Genomic DNA, 12,572 nt, shown 5'->3' with positions numbered 1-12,572 from the left:
GATGGAGGACGTGGGTACACGCGGCGAAGCACGAGCAGCATTCTCGAACGATTACTTTCATGAGTTTACGGCACCTGACGCGTCGGCCGTCTACGGACGACAACGTTATTGGCAGATGAGGATGGTGAAGGGGCAAACCGCGTTTGACAGTCGTGGATTGTACTTGCACTATGAGTATATGCTATGTAGCCAAAAACCCCAGACTCAGCCAACTAAGTTACCTGGTGTAGATTTCTGTGTGGTGTTTCTCCCAAATCTTGGGGCAATAAAGTGATTCTGAGAGGCACACTTCACTGCATGCTCCATTTTGTCACTGCACAAATTTTCTGCACGGCGGATATAGAACAAGACATATCCGAAATATAAAGCAACCTGGGGACTACTGGACTTGGAAAACCTCAAGCGGGAAACAAAAAATTGAATTGGACTTGATTCTTTGCACCTATCCCGGCATTGTGTACGACCAGTGCTCCGCTTTCATTTTATTTAACTTTTCCACTAGGTTGAGCTTTATTATGAATGCCTTCAGAGCACACAACAATGTCCTGCGGCTCACCACCATCACACGAATGTGGTGCCCTTACTTTCGGAGCTTCCTCTAGTCCTCTGCATTTAGCTGCTCTACGTTTCATTACAACGTAAAAAGATAGCACTAGCTTCCTTACATTGTATACTGTTGTTTGTTATTTCTTTTCACGAGTACCGTGGCAGGTTGTAAAGACATAAGAGCAGCTGAAAGCACTTTCATCGGCTTCATATTCTTTTTGTAATCCTTATCGCTAAAGTGAGGCTAACAGGTCAAAGACTTTTCACAAAGTTTTTTTCTGCACTCTTTGGCACGTGTACCATGCTGAGAAATTCTGTTTGAACTGTGCTGCACTGTGCTGTTCTAATTAAGTCAGGCGGAAAGTGGTGCTACTAGACAAATGACCCTTTTGTGACGCTTGTGCCACACAGCAGCTGTTTGGCATACCACCGTCATAAAACAAATTCCTATGGAGGCCTCGAGTGAGTGAGTGAGTGACGAAACTTTGTTCTGAACGCCTGCAGAACGGTTAGCCTTCCCCTGTTAGGGAGGCGTTACCGTGACGCGGCCATGACGTCTTCGCGGCGTGTGGCGCCTCTACTTCGGCCGCGGCCGCACTATTCCCTTTCGTCGACCGCGCCTGCCCCTCCTTTGGGGTGGCAGCCTCCCTCCGGTTTCGCTCGGTCGTTGCCTTTCGAGGGCCGCCGAGATCTGCTGGACGGCCTGGGTTTGGACGTCTTGGTCATAGCATCTCGTTGCGGCCTCGAGCCGCGGCGGGATCGTTGTTATTGTTGCAGCTTCATGCGGATTCTTAGCACAGTCCCAAAGGATGTGAGCTGCAGTGGCTCTTTCCTTTCGGCACACACAACACAGATCACTTTCATAAACACTTGGACACACGTGCCTCATCAGCACCGGGGTGAATAACGACCCCATTTGAAGTTGTCGGTATAAAACCGCCTCCTTACGGGTCAAGCCCGGATGAGGTGGCGGCATAGTCCTTCGCTCCAGTTGGTACCATTTCACAATTTCATTGTAGGAAGTCATTTTGTCCTTGGTTTCCCACCACCACGACGGGTCGGCTGTAGTAGCAGCGGCACGGTTGGTTAGTCCTGGCGCCGCCGCGTTCGCAGGCCTCGAACAATTTTTTTTTCTGCACCAAAGTAAGAATGATGATAAAAACCAAGTGCTAGCATGGCGCGAAATCGAACACACTCAAGAAATCTATTCCACAATACTGGTCAGCGCTTTCCCGCGGACCTATCCCGGAACATCCCCGCCAAACTGGCGGAAGCAACTGCCACCTGCTTCACACCCTTGCCCAAGTTCTGCGTGACACAGGAGGCACGCTCATGTATTCTTTCATCGAGCGGCCGTGAGATAGTACAATGAACACAGAGGAAACTTAAGAGTAATCATTATTACATTGTGTTATAAATGCTTACTGGAGCAGCACTAGTATATGAACCTTCAAAACTGATAGCAGGAACAGAGCATGCCATAGTGGATATGGTTACAGTATAAATACTGTCGAAGTAAATTGACCATAATCACCCAGAGGAGCCTGCGATGTTTAACATGTCATGTCCACTGACGTCCCGTGAACTCCTGCTGCTTATCCGTCGGCTATAGACAAGGCCAGATGGGAAGCCCAGTGCTAGTCACGGTTGTCAGCAGTGGTGTCTCGCCAAGCAATGTCCTCAGGTGGCATCGACTGTGGAGGTGGGACCCAAATCAGCACATCAAAGGTTCTGTAGATGTTTCTGGACACAGTGCTGACACGCCTGATGTTCTTGTGCTTGGAATCCCATCTGATAGCGCCTCTCCTGCAGCCACGCAGTTTTTAAAATGGCCATTTTTCTCTCTTTGGTACCATACTCCTTTACTGGCATTTTCTTTGTCATGAAACCTTGGTTGGTACACAGCCTCTTGAACCTGTTTCAGAAATATGTTTGTCTGGGCCAAGTAGTCACAGGGGACTTGGATTATGAAGATAACACCAAATAACAATCTATTGGAATGCCTAGTTCAGTTTATTATCCCGGAAGAGAAAAATACAGAATCAGTGCATTGTACCAGTCCTAAGCTGTAGCTGAAACTTTGGGGATAGCAGAGAAACTTGAAAGTAAACAGAACCGTGCAATGCAAGGTAGTGCAAGGGAATGCAAGGGAGTTTTAGCATTATGAGACGAGAATTGTACAGTACTTATTAAACAGCAAATGAGTGTAGCCAATATACTGGTTGAGGGTAAGAGAAGTGGAGTTGGACTGATATTCAATGGAAATTAGTAATTCACAAGCAACAGCACATAATCAGCACTCTGAATTTAACAGAATGTTTGCCAAGGGGAGGGAAATATGGTCGAGGGCAGTGGAGACCATGGTTGCATGATACTATTAAGAAATCTGCAGGCATATTATGAAGTCCATTTACACAAGGCAGGATAGCTATATTTCACTGTTACCTTAAATGTTTTCCGTACAAGAGGACCCACTGTATGTATCAAAATTATGAGTAAGGCGGGTTTTCAAGCTATGCAAAAGTTATCACATCTCTGTTGTTCTTTATTTGTTTATGTTTTAGCTGTAGAGTACCTTCCACCCATCAGCTCCCTACAAATCACCCTCTTTCATTGTTTCCAGTTTTTTAAACAACACTTTCTTTGCCGCTTCCCCAAGGCTTGGCACATGTCATTTTCTTGTCATATATATTTGTGACAACTTGTTAGCTGCTGCTAATTATTTCATGACGTAGTAGACAACTTCGACACAGGGTATGTGCAACTGGGTATGTGCTCATTCTTGGCTAATCCCCCAGAATGGATGCGTCCCGATGACACACGGGGTATGAGTCCTTAAATGCATTTAGATACATATTTATCATTGCATACAACTGTCACTACTGGACCTTCTACACATGCTTTATCACATTGCCTAGCTGCAGACCAGATCAATATTGCCTGCTATGAGCTCACACACATGTTGGGACTAGGAATCGTGCATCCATTTTCCAGCCCATGAGCATGTCTATTGCACATGGTACCCAAGAAGACTCCAGATGACTGACACTTGAACGAGGCCTACCAGCGTTTGATACCACCGTCCCTAACCACTAGCCATTGCCCCACATTGACCACATTGAAGGCTTCGCAGCAGCACTGCACGGAGCTGCTATTTTCTACAAAACCTCACTCATCCTTTCAGCAACATTTTTCTCTTGACAAGCATCACACATCACCTTCATCTTTGCTCCAGAGAGCTAACACCTACAGGCAATGATGCTGTGCTCATGTGGCTTGCTGCTACAACCTTACCAACTCGGACAAGCTTCATGGCATTTAGATTTGAACACTGTGTTGGATCTGCAGGTTTGATTGTCATAACCCTTACAATGCATTAAAAAGAGGGAGCATGGAGGAGGATAACTGATTATATATCTAACACAATTTCTTGGTTTTTGTTTTCATGATGCTGCGCACACTTATGTGCTTTTTTAACAATAACATTTTGTTTGCAGACAATGTAGACATGCTTATTCAAGGTGCTCCTTCCTTGCCCTAATTCAATAGTACCAATTTTAGGAGCTGCAAATCAAGTTGACTTCAGAAGACTGCTGTTGTTTAGCTAGTTCTAGTAGCTTATTACTTGGTTAAGTTTCTAGTTGGGCATGATGTGGTGCAGTGCAAATCAGTTTACTTGAGACGCATAACTTGCTTCGTGCTTAAAAATGAACTGTTTAAAGAATTCTTGGAGTAATATTAGGACAGGCGACTCTGAGTGATCACTGCTTTTGTCGCAAAATGTGGCAATGAGCTAGGCAGATGCTGTCACGACAGCGTAGTGTTTAGGTTGTATGAGTATGGAAGAAACAAATTTGGAGCTGTGAAGTTCAAAGGCCTGTTTTTACAGTCTCTGTATATACTGCTGACATCAGAGAGCTTTACATTAGGGCACGGAAGCAGCAGCATGTGAAAACAAAAAACCCTATTTGGGTATTTCTATGACCCATGTGGTTTGCATAACCAAGCAGCACACGAGTCGCTTGCGTCTCCTAATCTAATACTATTATTTTCGTTGTAAAACAACCAATATCACAGTAAGTCTGATCAACCTGCATCAATATGCTAGCAATTTTTAAGCACTTAAGGTGTGTCGGTTGTGTGTTTGAAGCACTTCACCACACCCTGACCACTAGACTTGTGCTTTCCAGTATTACTTGCTAATCAACTGTTGAGATGTTTACGTTGTTTTTATGCTGTAAGATTAGTTTGAGAGTCCTAATAAAATTGCTAACATGAAGGTCTGGGCTGTTAGCCATGTCATTCTAGAACTGTTAGGTCTGACACTGTCAAACATTTGGCAACTTTAATGAACTTCACCTCACTGCACATATATATTGTGGTGAGACCATTTAGCATGCGAAAATAAAAATACCGGCAAATAGAGGGTTGAAGAGCATCGAAGATTACAGTAAAGCGGGCGGCGCTGTTTCTTCAGGGTAACGGGGATATCAAAGCTGGAGCTAGAGGTGACACACTATCCGTCACCGCAATACATTGTTTGCTTCATCGCATTACACATATGTGTTGCGGTGAACTTTTGCGGACGCATATACACATTCATTCGTCCCAACTTTGCACAGAACCTTACGTTCCACTGCTTTTTCTTTGTCATGACACCTTGGTTGGTAAACAGCCTCTTGAACCTGTTTCATATGTATGTTTGCCTGGGCCAAGTAGTCATAGGGGACTTGAATCATGAGGATAACACCAAATAAAAATGGATTGGCGTACTCTGCGTATTATTTGGTGGAATTCTGCCAAACCATGTGGTGTCACTAAAGCTCCGTTAGGTTTATAGCACTATGCGATAATTGTTGTAAAGCCCACGATAACAGTAAATCACATGAAGTCACGGATAGCACACTAGCGCTGAACACGATTGAAAACATCCGCTGCCCCATTTCAAGGACGCGTGAACAGTTGTGAGCAAACACCACCATAAGCATTATCTTACTTCAGTAACGTAAGTCGTGGCGAGGAACACGTACAATACCTCAGCCTACGACGCCCGTCAAGTAAAGGTGCATACGCGATGTGATGACGCTGACGAAAAGGACGAACACGGTGACGCTGCTGCACAGCGCCGGTTCGCAAATTGCGTTGCCGAGCCGCTACGCGACTTGAATATTTCGATCGTCAGCATCACTGAATTCTCCAGAAATACGGGTTTCACACCACCAGAGTTCACCGAGACCAAAAGCCGACATGCCACGCACTACTACTGCACGACTTTTGGCAACAAATATTGAACCCACTGCAGAGAATAAAGAACCAACTGTGAAGGCATCATACAACCAGCGCTCGGCCATAGAATAAAGAACTCGGCGTGGGCCAGAGATTAAACGCGCCGCAAGGTGCCACGGCGTCACTTGGCGGAACCATCATGCCTTCTCAAAAGTCTCTAAACCTGTTCTTAGGCACCTAGGATGAGGTCACGTGAGGAATTTTTGTACGACATTTAGACTCACGCGTCTACTTGTAGACACTGTAGTCGTAGCACCTCTCTTGTTTGCCTGCGTCTAAATGTTGTACAAGAATCCCTCACGTGACCTAATCCTAGGTGCCTAAGAACAGGTTTAGGGACACTTGAGAAGGCACGATGGTTGTGCCAAGTGACGCCGTGGTTAACCCCAGGCCCACGCCGACCGCCGGCCGTGTGATGTCCCCGCTGTGGGTTTTGTGTTTGTTGGCGAAAAGTCGTGCATCAGTAGGGGTGTGGCATGTGAGCGTTTGGTCTCGGTGAACTATGGTAGTGTGAGACGCGTATTTCTGAAGAATTTGGTGGTGCTGACGATCGGAATATTCAAGTGGCGTTGTGTCTCGGGCAAAGCAGTTTGCGAACCGGCTCTGTGCAGCAACGTCTCCCTGTCCGCCCTTTTCGGCAACGTCATCACATTGAACACGCACTTTTACTTGACGGGCGTCAAAGGCGGAGGTATCGCACGTGCTCCTGGCCACGTCTTTAGTTACGTAGGGGATAAAATGCTTAAGGTGGTGTTTGCTCACAACTGTTCGGGCGTCCTTGAAATGAGGCAGCGCATGCTTTCAATCCTTGAGTTCATGTGATTTGTTTTATCGTGGGCTTTACGACAATTATCCCGTAGTACTGTGAACTTAAAGGAGCTCTAATGACATCACATGGTCTGCCAGAATTCAACGAGGTAAAATGGAGAGTAGATGTTTTAAGATTTTTGGTACTAAGGGCGCAATAAACACAGCGAGATGGCGCTTAACATCGTACCCCATGATTTTCAGCTGCATCTCTGCCCATTTTTCGCACTTTTAGTTTTGTCGATGTGACGCAGGGTTCTGTGCAAAGTTGGGATGAATTTACGTACATATGCATCCACAATAACTTCACCGCAACCCATTTGTGTAATGCAGTGAAGCAAACATTGTATTTCGGTGACGGGTACTAAGGCCGCCCTAGTTCCAGCATTGATGTCCCTTTTGCACTGCAGATACTGCGCCGCCCGCTTTACTATAGGTGCTCTCGAACTCCCAATTTGCCGACAATTTTACTTTCACATGCTAAATGGTCTCACCGCAGTACATATCTGTAGTGAGGTGAAGTTTATTAAAGTTGCGAAAGCTTTGACAGTGTTAACCCCAACAGTTTTAAAATGACATGGCCAATATACCAGCCCAGACTTTCACTCTAGCAATTTTATTAGGAGTGTCAAACCAATCTTACAGTATAGAAGAACAACAGAAACACTTCAAGAGTTGATCAGCAAGAAATACAGGCATGGAAAGCGCAAGTCTACTGGCGAAGAGTGTGGTGAAGTGCTTTAAGCACTCGACTGACACACCTTGAGTGTTAAATATTTTACCATTGATGTAGGTTAGTCAGACTAACTGCGATATTGGCTGATTTGCAATGAAAATAATAGTATTTATAAGGGGAGGCGAGCAACTTTTGTTCTGCTTGGTTATGCAAGCCACATGGGTCCCAGCAATACTCAAAGCCAAGGGCGAGGAACATAAATTCCTTGTCCATCAGCTGCCCCGACGCCCTTGGCTGAAGTTTCTATGCCATCCTCTTCTGTCCCCCTCTCCCCGAACATTTTTTTCGAATTTCTGTCAGGCCACCTGCACGTGCCGTTGTTGCTATCACCCACACTAGGTGTCATTATTGATGTAGTGATGTATGCCTCGTTTTTAGGCAATTTTCTTTTATTTAAAAAGATTATTTTTTTCACGACTGTTGATGGCAGCGCATGTGCAATAACTTTCTTGGTGGTTTGTCTCTGAGCATATACTTGGTTGCAAGTGAGCGGATTTTCTGTGCAGGTCTCCTTTTCTCCGCAACACTTCTGCACTCCCCTTCGCAAAAGTCATGCCAAACAAACTAGCCCAACAGTTTACTGTTCTAATCCACTATGCATTGCATGGTCCTGTTTTTTTTTCAAGTTTCTTTCTTATCCACCAAGTTTCAGCTTTGCAGCTTAGTACTGGTAGAATCCACTAATTGTGTAGTTTCTCTTCTAGGATAACAATAGACTGAACTAGGCACTCCAATCCATTCTTATTTATTGTTATCCTCATGATAAAGGTCTGCAGTGACTACTTGGCCCAGGCACACATACTTCTGCAACAAGTTCAAGAGGCTGTTTACCAACCGAGGTCCTATGCCAATGAAAAGGCCAATAAAGGATTATGACACCAAAAAGAGAAAGATGGCCATTCGAAAAGCGCATTGCTGCATGAGAGATGCAAGCAGATGGGGTTACAATCATGAGAACAACAGACGCGTCAGCACTGTGCCCAGCCACATCTACAGACGCTTTGATATGCTGGTGTGGGTCCCACGCACCAGCACAGTTGATGTCACCTGAGGACACTGCTTGGCAAGGAGGCACTGCTGTTGAAAATCGGGACTAGCACTGGGCTTCCCACCCGGCCCCGTCTACAGTCGACGGATAAGCAGCAGGAGTTCGCGAGACATGTCAGCGAGCGTGGCATATTTAACATTGCAGACTCCTCCAGGTGATCATGGTCAATTCACTTTGACAGTACTCATACTGCAGCCATATTCACTACAGGACGCTCTTTTCCGCTTATCAGCTTTGAAGATTCGTATAATAGTGCTGCTGCTGTTAGCATTTATAACATATTGTGAAAATATTTGCTGTTTTGTATCCTCCATACTTATTGTAATCTCGCTCTCATGGCTGCTCGATGAAAGCATAAATGAGCATGCCTCCTGTCCTGTGCCTCCTGAAGACTGCACTACACTCCCTATATGTCTTGTTCTATATCCGTTGTGCAGAAAATTCGTACAGTGACAAACTTGAACGTGCAATGAGGTGTGTCCGTCATAGTCAGACTTTACTATCCCATGATTTGGGAGGAACACCCATACAAAACGCTACACTAGGTAACTTAGTGTCTGGGGCTTTTGGGTACATAGCATATATTGTGCAAGTGCAAGTGCGTAGAGTTTGGGCAAGGGTGTGAAGCAGAAGTTGACAGTTGCTGTCACAAGTTTGGTGGTGATGTCACTGTTCCGGAATAGGTCTCTGGGAAGGTGCTGACCAGCATTGTGGAATAGATTATGTGAGTGTGTTTGATTAAGTTTGTGTTGTGCTTCCGCTTGGCTTTTATCATCATCCTTTTTTTTTGGTGCAGTGAAAAAATTGTTGAGACCTTCATAGGAATGTGTTATATGATGGTGCTATGCAACAAAAGTGTAACAAAAGGGTAGTTTATCTTGTACCACCACTTTCTATTTGACTTAATTAGAACAGCACAGTGCAGCACAGTTAAAGAAGAACTTCTCAGCATTGTGCATCTGGCAAAGGGTGCAGATAAAAAGAGTGCGCAAAGTCTTTGGGAAGTTAGCCTCACTTTACCGATACAGATTACAAAAAGACAGCGAAGCTGATGATAGTGCTTTCAGCTCCTCTTATGTCTTTACAACCTACCACAGTACGTGTAAAAAGAAATGACAAACAGAGAACCGCATTTGTGTGATAGCGCGAGCAGCAGGACACTCTTGTGTGCTCTGAGGGCATTCAAAATAATCCTAACACAAGTGGAAGATGAAAACAGAGCACTAGTCTAACACAATATGGTGATTATGTGCAAAGAATGAAGTAAAATTAATTTTTTCCCATTTGAGCTTTTCCAAATCCACTATGTCCCCAAGACTGCACTACACTCCCGATATGTCTTGTTCTATATTCGTTGTGCAGAAAATTCGTAGAGTGACAAACTTGACCGTGCATTGAGGTGTGTCCATCAGAGTCAGACTTTACTGTCCCATGATTTGGGAGGAACACCCATACAAAACGCTACACTAGGTAACTTAGTCGACTGAGTCTGGGGCTTTTGGGTACATAGCATATATTGTGCAAGTTCAATATACGACCGTCAACCGCGGTTTCGCCCTTCTCCCTCCCCCTGTCTGCCAGTAACGTAGTCGTTCGCAGATGGCCGATTGGTCAGCTGCCGTAAACTACGAAGTGATCGCTCGAGAATGCCGCCCATGCCTTCACATCGTATACCCCATGTCCACCATCTCACACGTCTTCTTGCACTCTGCCCCGGCTGTAGCATACGTTCATCAAACCGTCAAGCGCAGCGGACATTTTCCATGCCGCCTGCTGTCGGGAAGTCACCTATTATGTTTTAAGTAAAAGCACGGACGTGATCTTCCAAAGGTCCAAGCACTCACAGACATGCGTACATTCGTAAGCGTGCCAAACACGATATTGCGAGTGCTGTTTCTCCGCAGCACGTATCGCGCTGCAAAAAGTACTACAGAGAGCAACTGAAAGCACACGAGTTGCTCGTGAATCTGGACGCCTGTTACCTTAATGCGGCCACCATGTTTCAATGATTCCCGCTACAAGATTTGCGTACAGTCGTCACTCGACGAAAGACGATATGGCGAGCGCTCCTTATCCTCGGCACATAATTTGACGCGGCGAGACGTACGACGGCGAATAGCTGAACGCACACAAGTCGCACATAAATCTAAATGCCTCTTACCTTAATCGCGCAGCGATTCTCGGTACACTAAGATTGAGCACAGAATCTATTTAAGGGTTCATGGTCGTGTTGTCGCATTTCACTCGTTGACGACTGCACACACAAGGAAGAAGTCGGGTACGCAGCCCAACAAGCTAATCACCACGCCACGAACACGCCGTACGCCGTTTACGAGCCGGTTATTTACATCACATCGCTTACTATGGAGCGCATACAGTGCCGGGCATTACTTTCTACAAATGTAGGAAACGTACATCTGCAGTTCATTAGTCGCTCGCTCCTTTATTTGATGAGTGCGGTCACGTGGTCAAGGCATAGAATGTGGAGAAGCCGCTACTAGGGCATCGACATAGAGGCTCATACGGATAAACAAATATGGTGATTATAGCGTTCCGAGCACAGCATCGCCACAGCTTGTGCCAGGTGAAGATGTTTGTAAATACACCTGTTGCTGATGTTGCACTGGTTTTAGCTTTTGCAAGCATGGGTCGTGCTTTCATTTATAGTCATGGTTCTAATACAATATGGCAGGCATATATACAAGTGTGCTCTTGACAGGAGTCTAATAATACAGTAATTCTAATCGTAGACCGATTCAGCACACTATCTTATTTTCCATTTGCTTTGCGCATTTTTAATGCAGTGTGAGAACGATGCCTAGAACTGAGTGGAAAATGATGACTTGCATGTGATGTGAATTTTGCTAATCAATCAGACTACAGAGGGTACAATGTCAAGGCTAATGGGAGTCAACGACATCCTCTGGTCCAAGAAGGGCGACAGTGGCGCAGGATGCCTCCACTAACAGAAAAAACAGACCTGCAAATGAACGTGAAGGCAACATTATTCTGCATGGTATTCAAGCCAGTTGGTCTGTAGGCAACCCAACTGCATTAGACAAAAGCATACGGGTGTCCACTACGCCTACAATAACGACAAAGGTTAGAAGAATGTCTTCTTTATACTGTCAAGAGCCAGGTGTGCCATGCCAAAGACATTTTCTGATAGCCTCTGCAAGATGATTTCAGGCCAACCTTACCGACTCTAACTTCCACCATTGTTACCATAACCATTTACAACCGGCATCACACTATTTGCATCCGCCAATTCGCAGAAGTTTCAGTGTGCTTGATTTTTTTATGAGTCTCTTGAAGTCAGTGTTTGCACGCAGCGCCGCAAAGGGATGTCTCGAGGCGTAGTGTGTGTGATATGCAAATAAAATCAGCAGAGTCGCTAGTGGAAGCACTGGACTCGGAAACAGCCACGATACTAGCAGCCAAATGCCAAAGGTGTTGCCTCTGGTGCTTTCAAAGCCAAATGGCGCTCCTCACTTTACCGACGCCTAGGTGTCACCTTATTGCGAAAGCTGGCTGACACTTGGGTCGCTATACAAACCCAGAATGTTGCAGTGCTTTCGATGCCACGGGACTGGTTATAAACAAGACATAGGCATGCGCCAACCTGTTTGCACAAAGTGGGGCACAGAACACGAACCTCAAAACTGCCCCACCATGGCTTCTCATAAGTTCTGGCACGGACCTCAAATGCCTTGAAAAGACTTGTCGCAAAAATGAACTGAAGGAGCACATGGAACAGTGGCCGCGTAGCCGATCACCGCACAGTCGTATTCCAGCTCCCAAAAATGCGAATACACCGGACAACAGTCAAATGACTATGCTGCATGATTCACACAGAACAAGCTGCTCACACAAGCAGACTTCTGTGACCTGCGCATTAAGGGATGAAGGGCTGTTAGCAAGCAGTGTCTGGATAATCAAAACGGAAACCTGGCCACCGCAGTACATTAAGACATCACACTTAAGTGATGATGGAATCTCTCAAAGAACTGAGAGTGACCTTAGCAGACGTACTACGTCCAATTGAGCAGCTGGACAAGCAGCAAACTGCCCGCTGCATGCCTCCTTGCGTTTGACGATGAGCAGTATAGGAAAAAGTGGACCACAAGCTGCAGGAGAAAGCCAAGGAGG

Source organism: Dermacentor albipictus, chromosome 8, assembly GCF_038994185.2.
Source record: "Dermacentor albipictus isolate Rhodes 1998 colony chromosome 8, USDA_Dalb.pri_finalv2, whole genome shotgun sequence".
NCBI classification, from domain to species: domain Eukaryota; kingdom Metazoa; phylum Arthropoda; class Arachnida; order Ixodida; family Ixodidae; genus Dermacentor; species Dermacentor albipictus.
Note: the sequence above shows the minus strand (reverse complement) of the source record.